Here is a 15,978-nt window from a genome sequence, read left to right as displayed (position 1 = left end):
CCCAGCTAAAACCTCTCCAGCGCATTATCCACGACCTACAACCTATCCTGGAAAATGATCCCTCACTCTCACAGACCTTGGGAGGCAGGCCAGTCCTTGCTTACAGACAACCCCCCAACCTGAAGCAAATACTCACCAGCAACTACACACCACACCACAGAAACACCAACCCAGGAACCTATCCCTGTAGCAAACCTCGTTGCCTACTCTGTCCCCATATCTACTCTGGCAACAGCATCAGAGGACCCAACCACATCAGCCACACCATCAGGGGCTCATTCACCTGCACATCCACTAATGTCATATATGCCATCATGTGCCAGCAATGCCCCTCTGCCATGTACATTGGCCAAACCGGACAGTCCCTCCGCAAAAGAATAAATGGACACAAATCGGACATCAGGAATGGTAACATACACAAGCCAGTAAGTGAACACTTCAATCTCCCTGGTCATTCTATCACAGATTTAAAAGTCACTGTCATTGAACAAAAAAACTTCAGAAACAGACTTCAAAGAGAAACAGCAGAACTAAAATTCATTTGCAAATTCAACACCATTAATCTGGGCTTGAATAGGGATTGGGAGTGGCTGGCTCACTACAGAAGCAGCTTTTCCTCTCCTGGAATTGACACCTCCTCATCTATTATTGGGAGTGGACTACATCCACCCTGATTGAATTGGCCTTGTCAACACTGGTTCGCCACTTGTGAAGTAACTCCCTGCTCTCCATGTGTCTGTATATAATGCCTGCATCTGTAGCTTTCACTCTATGCATCCGAAGAAGTGAGGTTTTTACTCACGAAAGCTTATGCCCAAATAAATCTGTTAGTCTTTAAGGTGCCACCAGACTCTTTGTTGTTTTTGTAGATACAGACTAACACGGCTACCCCCTGATACTATTCCTGTTCTTAGTTACTGAGATAGGATTATCTTAAAGTCAGTGATGTCTAAATGACTAAACAAGCACAATATATATTATATATAATTCTCAGACTTTTTAAATATATTTATACATTTTCTCAGTGGAGGTGAATTTAGCTGATTACTGTCTTTAGCCTCTTTGTGAATAAATGAATGTTTTTATTCGGACCATATCTTGAGCCTGACCTGAAATGCTACATGCAATGAGGGAGGTTCTGTTATTTGCTAATGGATAAATCTCACCATAGAATTATGATACGTACTGCAATTTGGCAAAATTAGACATGATAGTTGAGGCTCAGATCAGTAGTCTAATGTAGTAACCTTTCACTCATTTGTGAATATGCTTTTTAGTAACGTCCAGGTCACAAAACAAGTCACAAACAGCAGTGTCGGAAACGTTTAATGGTGACATCTTCCTGCATGGTAATTGGTAGATGAAAGCTAGTAAGGGTGTTTCTCCCCACCTCACCCCTGTTATTGTCAGTTGAAAAGCATGACTACTGCACTCCCTTAGAACCAAACCTCTAATCATAATATCTTATGGTAATGAATATTATTTAAAGATGATGTCTTGATGGTTTAATGCTAAGTTTTGTATACTGTACTCATATGTGCCCAAATATGAAATGGAAAAAATGAATAGCTATCTGTCGTTGCATGACAAATTGCTACACTTACACTTTTTAGTGGACCCGCATAATGGTTTTTGCAGAGATCTTTCTGTGATTGTGAAAACTGGATGTGCAAATGTCTAGGCACTCACATTTCCCCTGCATGAGATGGTGTTCTAGAGATTGCACACTCTATTCCAGGAGATTTTTTTCCCTTAGACTAAGGGGACCATATTCCACTGTTATATCTGAGTGCATCCCAACTAATTCCATTGAAATCAGCAGAGTGAGCCCACAATGGTGTAACAGAGTAGAACTCCGTCCATATTTTAAAAGGATATTCTGTGAATCAGCCCAATAATTTAAAAGAGAAAAATAGGTTTTAAAACAACACTGATTGTCATGAGGGACTGTCATAGATGCTTTTTAGAATTTGGACTAAAATTATAAAACCCAACCAATGTATAACACTATGGGAAGGGGTGCAGATGTACATAGCACCAGGACATGTGCCATAGGCATTCTCAATATCTCCAGGCATGCTTGAAAGTGCATATACCTACTACCTCCTTTTAAAGGATGCTGCATGGACTGCCTTCACTTCCAGCTTTGAAACATCTAAACTCCTGACAGCATTAACACATCCCTCTGCACTTTACACTCAGCACCAGAATTTTGACTATTCTGTGGACAGGTGATCCAGTGGAGAAAATGGCTGCCTAATCCTCACCTGCCCCTATGCCTAGCACCTATTGTGCAGCCTCATGTGAGCAGCCAGAATCTGGTGTCTCACATCTAAACCATTGAGTGCATGATTGTTTATGTAAGTAGCACAAATTATGTGGCATGGTTAATCAGTTCAAAGGCAGTTTAACACGTGAACGTTTGAAACTGGCCTCTTTTCCAGGACAACTTTGAAACTGAGATGTTTCATGTGTACAGCCTTATTTTAGGCTCTGTAGTGTAGGACATAGCCTATGGTGGCCTAGCCCCTTAGTGCAGATTAAGGGCATGTCTACACTTGCCCGTTTTTGCGCAAAAACCATGGGAGCGTCTACATTTGCCAATGACTTTTTGCAGTGAAACACAGAAGTTTCACTATAAAAAGAAAACCACCTCCACGAGAGGCATACAGCTCTTACTGGTGATGCTTTTGCAGTGATGTGCAAGTGAAGGCACATTCTTCCTGTTTACACAGCTTTTAGCTTCCTGCGGATATCCCATAGTGCCTAGGTGGCCATTCTAGCCAGCAGCTCTGCTGCTCTGTTACCAGGTAAACAGACATCCACCCCTCCCCCTGTAAAGGCCCCGGGAACTTTGAAACTCCCCTTCCTGTTTTCTTGGCAAGTGCTCACTTATCTGGCCAGGTGACAGTGCCTGCTCCACAGAGCAAACAATCCCATGCTTGGAGCTATGCTGAGCTACTGGAGCTTATCAATGTTTGGGGAGAGGAGGCTGTGCAGGGACCCAGGATGCCCCGCTATCTCTCCCCCCTCCCTTCCCACAAGACCCATCCTCAAACTGGAGAGAGCTGCACTGTGAGAGAGCCCTAGAACGCTGCTCTCATTGGTGATGTAAACACTCTCTCTGACACCTGAGGAATTAAGTGAGTACATAAACCAGAGCTTTACTTTCACTGGTTCTCTATCACTGGTGAAATTTACAGCGCAAAAACTCTGCAAGTGTAGACATACCCATAGTGTTCATTGACAAAAGGAGTTTTTCTGTCAGTGTAGGAACACCACCTTCACCAGTGACGTTAGCTATGCCATCAGAAGCACTCTTCTCTCGGTGTAGCTGTGTCAGTAGGAGTGTGGTTTTTCATACCCCTGACTGACACGGCTATGTTGGTGTATGTTTTGAGTGTAGACCAGGCCTAAGTTAACAAACTCATCCAGTTGGTTGAGACAAACTTAACACCATACATAAAGTCCTGAAATTTGAAGGACAGTCCTGTTTTTCATGTGCCTGTCCCATATCCATCAAGATCTATTGTTATATCTATGAATCTTAATATGGTTTTGAATTGGAGGTTAGTATTTCTCTGTTCTGGTGACTTAGGCTAGGTCTACACTACCCGCCTGAATCAGCGGGTAGAAATCGATCTCTCGGGGATCGAATTATCACGTCTCGTTGGGATGCGACAATCGATCCCCGAATCGACGCGCTTACTCCACCAGCGGAGGTAGGAGTAAGCGCCGTTGACGGGGAGCCGCGGAGGTCGATTTTGCCGCCGTCCTCACATCGGGGTAAGTCGGCTGCGATACGTCGAATTCAGCGACGCTATTCGCGTAGCTGAATTTGCCTATCTTAAATCGACCCCCCCCCGTAGTGAAGACCTGCCCTTATTGCCATGTGATACATCATCACAAAGTGCTGGCTTTTTTTGTGGAAACAAGGCTAACGAACTAGAGTATTAAATACTTAAGCAGAAATTTAATTCGATTTCCAACCTGGGTATTAAGACATGTGACAAACGTAGTATAAATATTGATTTACTTATTTAAATTGTGGCTTGTAAGCAATACTTACATACAAAATTTGGGGATTAGTTCCTAGTTTGTTTTGTAATAGGTTTAATTTTAAAAAGATACACATTCAGAAATGAATACAAAAAACTTGCTCTATTATTAAAATGCTATCAAATTAATTTACTCTAAAATGAAGCACATATGGTGAGTGCTTCATAGATATTTATTATTGTAAAATTATGTTTTAGAAAGATTTAAACAAACGTTTGTTGTGCTGTTTCTATGAGACTTAAGCTGAAAACATAAAAAAACAAACCTAGAAACCCCAACAACCTTGTTGAATGTCACCTAGTGATCTTGTGGTTAGGAGGCTATCTTGGGACTTGGGTTCAGTTCACTGCACTACCAAAGATTTCTTTTGGGATCCTTGGCAAGTCACTAGGACATGGAGATGTTCTCCTTGTTCTGCATTTGTTCAGAGCTTAGCACAACTGGTGGCTGGTTCATGACAGAAGCCTGGTCTACACTTACGATGGTTTGTAGAGTACAAGCAATACACGAGTAGCACCATGCCACAATGAAAGCAGGCTGCAGTCACACTTGTCATTGCGATGTGTAGCCACGTGCAGCAATGAAAACCTCTCCAGCAGGGAGGCAGCAAGATGTGAGGCTGCTAAAAATAGTGTCGATGTGGAGGCACTGCTTGGGCATGTAGAGAGCCATATATATGTTAGGGTTCAGGCATGTAGGACACTCTACTTTAGTTGCCTAAGCTGTGCCTCGCTGTCTACACTATTACTTAGACCCAGGCTGGCTGGATGTGCAGTGTCTGTACTCTGCACGCTGCTGTAATTGTAGACATACCTTGAAGTTCCTATGTGCTTTGGTAATACAAATAATAATAGCATCTCACTGTTCCTTCGTTCCCGCTCTGTACAATGGGGATAAAAGTACTTCTGTATCTCATAGGGGTGTTGTGAGGCACCCAGACATTACATTAATGGAATGGGGCCATAGAATTGCCATAGATTAAATTAGGGTTGCCACCCATCCGGTTTTTACCAGGACAGTCTGGTTTTTGGCTTCTGTATCTGGGTGCCATTTAGGGTTGCCAGGTGCCTAGTTTTCGTGGACCTGGCGACCCTAAATGTCACCCGGGCCAAAAATGCGGTTACTGCGAGGCAGGGGCAGGCTGCCAGGTCATTAATCTGCCCCATCCCTGCTCAGGCAAGGCTGCCTTCTACCTGCAGGTAGGCTCCTTGAGACAATCCAGTGAGTGATGGGGGAGGGAGGCAGAGGAGCGAGAGATGGGGGTTGGGCCTTGCGGGGAAGAGATGGGGCAGGGGCGGGACCTGGGGAAAGAGATGGGGGTGGGGTCTCGGGGGTCTGGTTACCAACAATTAGGAAGGTGGCAACCCTAGATTAAGTAAACATCTTTTACTTAATCATTTTACATCTTCATGAATTCAGGGGCAGGACTAGTGGATGGACACAAAACATGTTCCACCTCAGTGTCTTTGGGCCAAATTCTGTCTTCAGGTGTTTTGCAGCAACTTTCACTTAAGTCAATGGGAATACAGCATGCATGTGCGGCCAGATTTTGACTCCTTACATATATGCAGAACACTGTTTTATTTTCTACACTGAATGGGAATTTGTCAACTCATATGTAAACTGTTTGAACTACTTAAAATTGTTATAGTAGTGCAGAACAAATACTATAGATGAGAAAGTCCAAGTCTGAGGAGCAGTGTCAAGTATGAATAGATACACTTGAAGTACATTGTAGGTGTTGTTAAAGAGTTACAGCTGGAAAACTCAATTTGTACTTAATTTTCAAACACCAGTTCTTCAAATACCAGTATGAGGTTCCCATTTATTTGGCCTTCTAAATTTGTAACATTTCCTGATGTGGTTATCATATTGAAAGAGTAGCAACATAAAAGGGCTAGAAAAACATATAAGAATAAAATAGATCCTCAGATGGTGAAACTTGTCATAGCTCCACTGACTTCAGTGAACTATGTACTTCAGTAATGGGGCAGCAGTATAAAACTCCAAAATCAATCTGGCCCAAGATCTTATTGAAATGTGTTCTGTACACACTTCTGGTATATTAAGCAGCACAAAGTTGAAGAATAAATGCTTTTTTTGCTTAAATGACTCTTTATATCTTATTATGCCAATACGTTCCAAGTATGTTTTCTTCTCTTACAAAGTGTTGTAATGACATGTTGTTAAACGTTCTGGTTGAGGGTGACTAGGAAGAAGTGAAGTATGTTTAAAACATTGTTAAAAGTAACATTATGCTAAGAAGAAAAAACTTGTTTTACTACCACCTTTTCAACTTAATTTTATATTCACTTTATTTTCACTTCGTGTATGTATAGTGCAGACTTTAGGAACCTAGATTCAGTTATGTCTTTCAGCAAATGGATTGCCACAAGCCACTGTGTTATTGGATAGGCTGTTGGACATCCATGAATTCCAAGGATGAAGGAGATTTTACAGAATTGTTAGCATGTCATAAAAATGCCATCTTTACTGATTATTGCTGAGTTGCATAATCTTCTCACTTGGGCTCCAATCTAGATAACACAAAGGAGATACCAGTGCAGCCTTTATGACTACTATGAAAAAGGTGGAAAACTCATGAAGCTGATAGGATGTAATTCATTTGCCAGTAATGGACCTCTAATTGTAGCTATTACAAATGTTCTGATTGTGACTGCGCTGTGTTTAAGACTTGGCCCTGTGGTTTTATTGCAGAATTATTACAACTAACCCTTCGGGGGCTATGGGCATATAGTTCCATGCTTCTAGGCATTCATTTGGCTGATATTTTGAAATGTAGCAGTGGTCTGAAGGATAAGAGGGGCTAGAGTAAGCATAGAACTAGTAACAGTATGGATATATATTTATTTCCTTTTTTTCCCAAGGTCTAAATCAAATCTAGTCTGCAGCAGCAGGGAATGTACAGCATATTCTTTACTTACATAAGTAGGCTGGTGAAAAGTGTATTCATCCCCAAGTGCAGTGACCTTTCCCACAGCTTTAAGCCTCAGCTCCCAGCCTTTAAGGCTTAATGATGCAGAGTACAACAGAGAGATTTTGTTGTGTGTCCAGGGCTGAGAAGGAGATTGTTCAATCGAAATTGTACTTGGATTTTGCCAAAGCGCTTAGGGTAGGTGGTATCTCTGCATTTATGAAAAAAATAGATCTGGCCACTAAAGGAATCTAAGGAATGGGTGAAGAGGACCAGTTGTTTGTAGTCGCAAAATAGGATCGAGATTTGAAAAATCAAAATGGAATTATAAAGGTGACTGCAAGCTCTGTAAAATTGACTTTTAAATCAAAGTGATCCGGCACCTAAAAAATGCTGAGCTTGTTGAAAAGGCACACTTTGATGTTGTAGTGCCCTTTCCGGACCTCATACTCCTTGGTGCTCAAACCTTTCTCTTGTATACCACAATGCACTAGTGTGCAAGTAACTCAGAGAATTTTAAAATAATGTTAACAAGTTCACTAGAATAAGAACCCAGAGACATTGTCCTTCAAAATGCGAATCAGAACTGAAGTTTTTCTGAGATTTTGAATTTTTTTTCTCTTAACTTTTCCCCCCTGCACTTTTATTCACTTTGGGGAAGACTGCAAGCTCAGGTATCAAAATATTGCTGTAAAGGTCTTGGGTTTGTTTGTTTTTTCTCCCCCTGGCTTAATCTGAAACGAGAATTAAAGAATTTGGGAGAGAGTTTGTTCTGACAAGGACTTCCAGCCCCATTGTGCAGGAGATCTAGAGAAGGAGCATCATTTTGAGTGTCTATACCAGGCATGGCCAAAGCGTGGCTCGCGAGCCATATGCAGCTCTTTTACAGTTCAAGTGTGGCTTGTGGACCCCAACGCCCCATTCTCCACCTACCAGACTGGGGTGGAGGGGAGTTTAGGACCTCAGTTTTGCAGTGGGATGGTAGGGTAGGGGCTTCTGCCCAGTGGGGTTGGGTGTCTTGAGGCTTCAGCCCCACAGAGTGCACGAGCTGGTGCTCGGGGCTTCAGCAAGAGCAAGGCTGAAGATCCAAGCCCCAGCAGGTGCCTCCTGCGGTGTTGAAGCCCCAAGCCCTGGTAGGTGTGCCTCGGAAGGTCAATAGGTTTGGCCATCCCGGTCTATACAAATGAAAATCCAAAATTTTTGAGGTTCACCCTGTTATTTAACATTTTAGTTATAGAGTTCAGGTTTTCTTTGGTGAAAAGAACAAACAAGAGACAGATTGAATTAGCATAGCTTTTCTTCTAATTAAAGAAATGTTAATCAACAAAGCGCTTCATTGGATAAATTAACCACTGTTCTTATCAGGGTTGCCAGAATTAACAGACTACTTGGGGTCACAAGCTCATCTCTTATGAAATTACTCTAATACCAACAGCTCCTGGTCGGGTGGCCAGGATTGCTTCTTTTAAATGCTCCCCCCAATGCTTTTCATTCCTACTCCTCAGTAACTGAATAATTCAAGTGAAAAAAAAAATGCAGTAGCTCCCCATCTGAATTTTAGGAACAACGATCCTGTGTCATTCTGCTTGCGTATCATATACCCTATTGATGGTAGAAAGCATAGCAATTATTCATATAATTCCTTCCAACTATATTAATAACGAAGTGGCACAGTCTCTTTTGGTCTTTCTTCAAGCACACACTAGCATGGTATAAATTTAAGGACTATCGTTCATATTCTTTTGCTATTTATAACTTCTCTCTTGGTGCATCCAACCTCAACTCTTCTTTCTCGTGCATATGCATTACAATCGAGTTTTTAATTATACGATTGCAGCCTGTTTCGCAATTGCAAAATAACATCAATCAAATGTTAGAGACACATCTGTTAATCTAGATACCAATTTAGCCCCTTTCCCATCGGCCTCAGGAAAGCGTCTTTCTCCTGTAGCCCAGAGTGACCCTACAAGTGGGGAGGACCAGGGTGGATCTTTATCCTGTTCATCTTGAAAAAAGGGCAGGAGCCCTGCCAGATGCCACCACTGAGCTGCAGCAATATATTCCCTGGCGTTTACTTTTCATCAGACAGCTAAATGGAGCACATGCACTTGGCGATTAGTATACATGTGTTCTGTACTTGATAGTTAGACTTTTTGAAAATAAGGAATCACCTTCATCAGAGAGGAAGGGTAACACTTCCAGATTATTTTGGAATAACAGAAAGCTTACCCGATTAAAATTCCCTTCATGCCCCCATTCCTCACTTCATAAAAAGAAGTGCATTAAGAGGGGAACCAAAACGGCTTTGGAACTGCATTCCCCACATTTCAGACCAACATTCCACAGGGTAGGTGAAGGGTGGTGTGATGTAGGGTTACCATCTTTCAAGTTCCCAAAAAGAGGACACTACTGGGAGGGTCGGCGGGAATGGTGGGGGCAGACAGTTGAGGGGTGCTGGGGGGGGGGGTTTGTTGGGTGTTGGCGGGATGTGTGTATACTTCGAGGGGGACCTGAGGGTACTGGAGGGGGGTACCCATAGCCTCACTCTCGAGGTGCGGGGCAGTGTCACTCCCTGTCAGGGTGGCAGGCCCAGGATGGAGAGCCAGCTGTCCATCAGTGCTTTCCTGCCTCGCCCCCTTCTCAGGACTGGGAGCCGGGGCTTGGGTGGGTAGGATCCGGCAGCTGTGGCTGCTGGAAAGGGACCAGTTGAGACATGGAGCCAGCTTTTTTCTGAGCCGCAATGTCTGCTCTGCAAAAATTTCAGACATTTCCTCTTATTTGAAAAATTCACCTGGAGAGAGGGTGGAGGATCAAAAAAAGAGGAAATATCTGGGAAAACCCGGACATACGGTAACCCTAGCGTGATGTCTCTGTGTCTTGTTCTTGTGGTATTCAGCATTCATTAGGTTTGCAGGTTTCTTTTACTGGTTGTTGTATAGAGAAATTTGGCCAGGCAAGCATATATTGCCCCCACAGAGACTATAAACGGGGGGATTTAATAAGAGGTAAAGAGATGGGGGTGAAGCTTTATGTGGAATGAAAGTGGTGAGCATCACAGAAAGTATACATATATAAATGGACTTATCACTTTAATGAGTAGCAAAAATCTCTCATTCTCGATGGTATTAGTTAAGCTCTGAACATCAGTCTGAGTTGCTGCGTTGAATAATCAGTGGTTAGTAGCCTGAGGTGTTACAGCTCTTACCTATCTTTAATTATATATACATTCAGTAGGCTCAAATATTAAGGTCCTTTCCTGAGTCTTACCATGACTGGGGGGAAAAAAATAGTGAAGAAGCTGTATTATTAATACTTGTATTGTGGTGGCCCCTAGGGGCCACAGTCAGGGATAGTTGGGGTCCCTGTTTTGCTGCATTCTGTAATAAACAGGCACATAGGATTTTCCATGCTGGATTCAAACATTGTTCCTGATACTTCAGTGGCCTGTCTTCGGCAGTGACCCATGCGTGATGTTTCAGGGAAAAGTTATCAATCAATATAGTGCACCTAGCCTGTTGTGTGGATATCGAGGTTGAAGGATTCTTTCCGGACCTCTCTGCAATCAGTGTATGTTCCAAACCATGATACTTGATTATTCATACTTTAGCATGCATCATGTGCAATGCTTTTAATTATCCAGCGCTTTTAAATCCAGCGCCTCTTATTTGGCGCTGATCCCCTGCACAGAATCTCCTAGGTTAGCTACACATTGTTTGAAAATTTTCCTTTGTCTTCTAAATATGTAATACTTGCTATTAGTTTCATGAAAAGACCCCTTGGTTTCTTGTATCAAGGGAGCATATTTTTTTGTTGAGCAATGCTAACCTGATTCTGCCTCTTTTCTAATATTAAAAACTGTTTATAATGAATCTAGCATTTGTGAACGGTAGCCCTCTGTTTATCCTCAGACTAGTTAGATCATATTTGGCAGCATAAGCTTGCCGAGTACTGTCCCACTGATATGCTTTAGTGTTTCCTTGGAGGAACCATCTCTGGCAGTGAGAGTGTATTTCACCCTCTATGACCAGTTAATGATGATTCAATTATCCCAGCTATGATGCCAATTAGTACCTTTTGTAGTGGTTTTTGTTTTGTTGGATACCTTTCTACTGGGAGCTGGACTGAGGCCACTACTTTCACACAGGTTATTGAACAGCTGTCAGATGTTAATGACTCCTGGCCATTTGCATTATTAAGTAGGGGAGTTAAAACTTCTGTATTAATAAAGTTAATGACCTGAATTAAGAGAAACTTGATATGTTAGTAATTCTCGTTGTTCTTGAAAAGAAAAGACAATATATTCCTCTGGTAATACATTATCTTCTGGGTGTACATAAACCAACCAGGATTGCCCTGAGCCAGGAATAGCTAGTAGTAAATATCTGAGCTACTCGTTAAACATCAAGGGCAAGGTCTACACTTAAAATGCTTCAGTGAAGTGGCATAGTTAATCTACCTCTGTAAAAGGTGGTAGCTATGTCAACAGAAGTCTTCCTGTCAACATCGTGCTGTCTACATCAGGGGTTAGGTCACTATAACAGTGTCCTTGGGGTGTGTGGATTTTTTCATACCCCTGAGCAATGTAATTATACCGATGTAAAATTATAGTGGTGACCTGGCCCAAGATTTGAAAGGAAATTTCAGGGGTTACAACAAAACTGTAAGTACTTCATTACAACACAAGTTGAAGAATGTTAGAAGAGATGTACATGACATGAAATGACTGTATTTTCCTGTTTCAGTAATCTGTGGACATGTATTCTTAGGGAGGGTATCATATATATATATATAAGCTCCTTATTATAAAATAAGTACATTGATATTTTTCAGGGGATATATGTACATTGCAATTAAAGTCCTGCGGCTGGCCAGCCCAGCTGACTTGGACTCATGGGACTCAGGCTAAGGGGCTGCTTAATTGTGGTGTAGACATTTGAGCTTGGGCTGGAGCACAGGCTCTAAGACCCTGTGAGGTAGGAGGGTCCCGGAGCTCGGGCTGCAGCCTGAGTCTGAACACCTACATCATAGCCCAAGTGAGCTGGTGTGGGCCAGTTGCAGGAGTCTAATTGCAATGTAGACATACCCTAAATGACCATAAACAGGACCCAGGCTCTTCTCATTATTTTCTTTATTTTGCAGTCATTATGAGTTTGTTTACAAGAGCTGTCCTTGTACTATGAAAAAAAGGAGAGAACGTTTTTAGAAAGTACTGTCTCATTTGTATGTGACTTACAAGATATTTTGCCAGAAGTTTTTCAATTTCTAATGCATTTCTGTGGTAATAAATATTACTGTTTCTGACAGCAAGAGGAATTGTTATGTAGTGTATAAAATTAGTTGCTTATATACTTTAACTTTGATTTCGTGCTCAGTTGTTGTAATGAATGGGTTTCAAGGACAAACAAATTCTGGAGGTTTGCAAAAGCACACGTGCTAATGAGACATCTAGTGCCAATACAACCACGAAGTTTGCATGTCCTTCACATATTTTGTTACCACTTTCCTGGCATTTAGCAGGCAATTAAAAGAGCAATTATCTTTTCTATCCTACAAATTGAGCAAAACTGGATCTCAGATTTCATATTAAATATTTCTGTTTAGAGGGCCAGGGCCAGCTCTTGTGAAGCAAGTTAGTGATTAGTATAGTAACACAAACATGTGGTGTTGAAAAAAATCACCACATATGGCAGAAGTAGTGCTACTCTGTATATTTCTCCCATTGGGCCACACATGTTGAACAGAACCTTACTCGTAGTTAGGCAATGAGCCAAAACTGTACATGAGCTTGGAAATTCAGACACTACATTTCACTGTTTTTTTCAAACGTGTACGTATCTGAATTTATTACTGCCCTGCTTATTTGCTGATAATAAATGAAGTGAAATATATTAAATCTAATCATCTACTTTTGACGATGGGTATATTTCTTATTCATGGATGGCAGGAAGCCCTTACTTGTTACTCATGTGGTGTGGTACAAATTGGAATCAGTATTTGAATTGAAAATAAGTAAGTATTTCACAAATTTATCTCTATACCAAATCCAACAAGAACAATATTTACATAACCAGGAAAAAAGTATCATTAGTAAGGGCTAGTGAACCATAACATACAGAGGGGAATAAACATTAAAGCATATACGCATAAATAATTTGATAGAACTGTTTCCAGCTTCAAAAATAGCATATCCTAAATCTACATCATAAAATACAGTAATACATGCAAAAACAAAACTCAGTACGACAATAGAACGAAATAAAGCAATTACTTTAACAAATAATTTAATAATAGAGTGAGAGGGCATTTATACTGGGGTGTTCTGGCTAAATTTCAACTCAGGTAATTATATTTTGTTTACCTAAATTCTTCCTGCAGTTTCAGTTGGAAATGGCTTAACTTGTGTAACATCCCAGTGTGCTGCAAAGAGATTTTGTTTCACCCCAGAAGTGGCTATAGTTAACTGACAGCTAAATCTCTATGTGTATACAAACCCCTTGAGGTTTGTAAGTGTTTTGGGATCCTTCAGGATAAAAGGTACTATATAAAATTATTACACCGATGATTGTTTATGCTAGCAGTACATATAGGGCGGGGGGAGGGAGGACTTTGTTAGAGGAAAACAAGAAGTGGAAAATGTGAAAGCAAAATGTCCTCAAAAAGTACGCAGTCTTTCACCATTAGTCTTATTGAAAGCTGATAGCCTGCAGTCAGGCATATTCTTATTTCTGTAATGAAATTTATGAACAGATAATAAGAGGAGAGGATATGAATATTGCTTCTTGTTGCCACCTTTTCATGACATTTTAGTTAATTACCCTGTACCATAATGATGTACTGCTGGGTATGCAGAGATTCAAGATAGCAAGGTAGTGATGTAGTTGCTTTGAGAAATGATGCCAACATTGCATCTCTGCGTGAAGTTGGAAGGAGAAGAAACAGTTGATCAAATGTCCCAAACTCAGAATAAATTTTGATCAGGCAAATAAACCTCTGCAGGGTTAAGGAGGCTTCACCTTCACCTTTAACCATATGTGTAAGGGGGTTATTCTACCACAAGTAAACCACTTGCCTACTAAACTAAAGTAGTCAGATTTCAGGAGTTGGTCCGCTCATATGAACTTCTTCTGGAAAAGATTATTTGAATAAGAAACACTAATTGATCAAGATTATCAGGCAGAATATCCTCTGCAGGTTCTTTAGATAGGGATCAGATAGCTCTGGATGTTCACTCTGCAAGTTGCAAGATGACAGTATGAAACTATAGCTGTTGGAAGGGCACCCAGTCTACTGTTATAAAATAAGAGCAAAAGATGGTTGCTTGGTCCAGTACTGTCCTATTTTTGCATGTGTATTGGAGAGGGCATTTGGCAGTGCACATGTGCACACACACACAATATTTGCCTCTTTGTTTATACGTACGTAGCTACAGTTTATATCCCAGATATAAAATAAAGTATATAGAGAAGTATAGGCTGCAACTTGTCTTTGGAGTCAGCCTTCTTTTGTTGGTCAATATATAGGATAGTGACTAGGTTATAGACATCACTTTTAAGGAAGAGATGGAAGTGACATTTTATAAACTAGTTCTGTTTATGTTTCCAATGGTTTAGACAGTCTCAAGAAGGGACACAAATATTTTATTATATAAGGATAAAAAAAACAGGAAGATGTCAAGTGTATTCAAAAATAGTTACCTGAATTCCACTAAGGATTAATGTACAGCTTCTCTTCCTGTCAACACCTCATGGATTTCTGCCCATGCCTGGGCCATCTGTACTGTTCAGTTTAATCACTCAGGAAAGTCATGAGCCCTGCTGCATGCCTGCACAAGACAGTAAATATCCCCCTTATTCCTCTGTGTGGTTTACCCACATTGCCAGACCATCTGCATGGGGGAGAGCTGCTATTCCTCTTCCAGCACAGATGAAAGGGTGGAGCCAAGACTCTGCACCATGCGCTCCTGTCCCATCCCATCATGGAGCCATGGTGGAGGTGGCAGTCATCTGTGGCAGAAAAGGGATTGATGCAGCCAGGAGCGCCGCCAGCTTTTCTGCCGCCCTAGGCGGCGGAAGGTCCCGCCCCGAAATGCCGCCCCCACAGAGGCAGCGGAAGTTCCCGCCGCCGAAATACCACCGTGGTCGCCGCCCCCCCAAATTTTAGTGCCCTAGGTGACCGCCTAGGTTGCCTAATGGGTTGCGCCGGCCCTGGATGCAGCATACTTCCACCATGAAATAAGGCATCCAAATTGTTATTCTCAGAATCACAGTTAGGTCCCTGTCCTGTTCCTGGGTCAGCACAGTTATTCACTATCCACTGTCCCTTAATTGGACTGGATTTTGAGGTAACAATCTAGCCACTAGAGCCGAGGAAGATTATAAAAGGCAGAGAATGAGAAAACAAAGCTTTTTGCTCCTTACGTCACAAAGGGATGGATGCTCATGGGCTGGAGACCGTGGGATAAGCCAGCCCTGGTTACAGGATGAGACACACCTGGGTTGCATCAAGTGATCCGCATGTAAAAAACAACGCAGGAAGTGGCAGTAAAGGGGGGAAGACAAGGAGATTGCAGCTATGGCTGTAGATACTGCCGGGAGCAAGAAGGCTTCTGCAGATCCTGAATCAGCAGGGAAAAAGCTGAAGAAGCAGGAGAGAGTGGGAGAAGGCTCTTCAGGCAGGGAGGCCTCGGGGAGACCCTGTCCAAGCAGGGAAGAGACTTGTGATGGCCAGCTGGGCCAAAGACTGCATGAGCTTGTGCTTTGTTAATCAGCAGGCAGACAGTGAACTGGCCTTAAGGCCTAGAGCAGCGGTCTCCAAAGTGGGGTGCGCAAGAGGATCCTTGGGGATGCGCGGCAGTTTTGTTTTTTGGTATTTTCGCTTCAGCACAGCAGGGGGTGCATGCTCAACATTTTTTTACTGATAGGGGTGCGCTATCAAAAAAGTTTGGAGACCACTGGACTAGAGGACCAGAGGATTCAATAAAGTAG

At 42.0% G+C, this 15,978-nt stretch overlaps 1 protein-coding gene across 3 annotated transcripts in view; it reads left to right on the top strand.

Moving 5' to 3' along the window:
* CCSER1 (coiled-coil serine rich protein 1) overlaps window positions 1–15,978 on the top strand; it is a 1,080,955-nt gene that overhangs the window by 260,649 nt on the left and 804,328 nt on the right. The gene's annotated exons all lie outside the window — the stretch shown is intronic.

This window comes from Trachemys scripta, chromosome 5 (assembly GCF_013100865.1).
Source record: "Trachemys scripta elegans isolate TJP31775 chromosome 5, CAS_Tse_1.0, whole genome shotgun sequence".
In the NCBI taxonomy this organism is placed as follows: Eukaryota; Metazoa; Chordata; order Testudines; family Emydidae; genus Trachemys; species Trachemys scripta.
The sequence above is the reverse complement of the archived record's forward strand: the minus strand, read 5'-3'. Positions and strand labels throughout refer to the sequence as shown.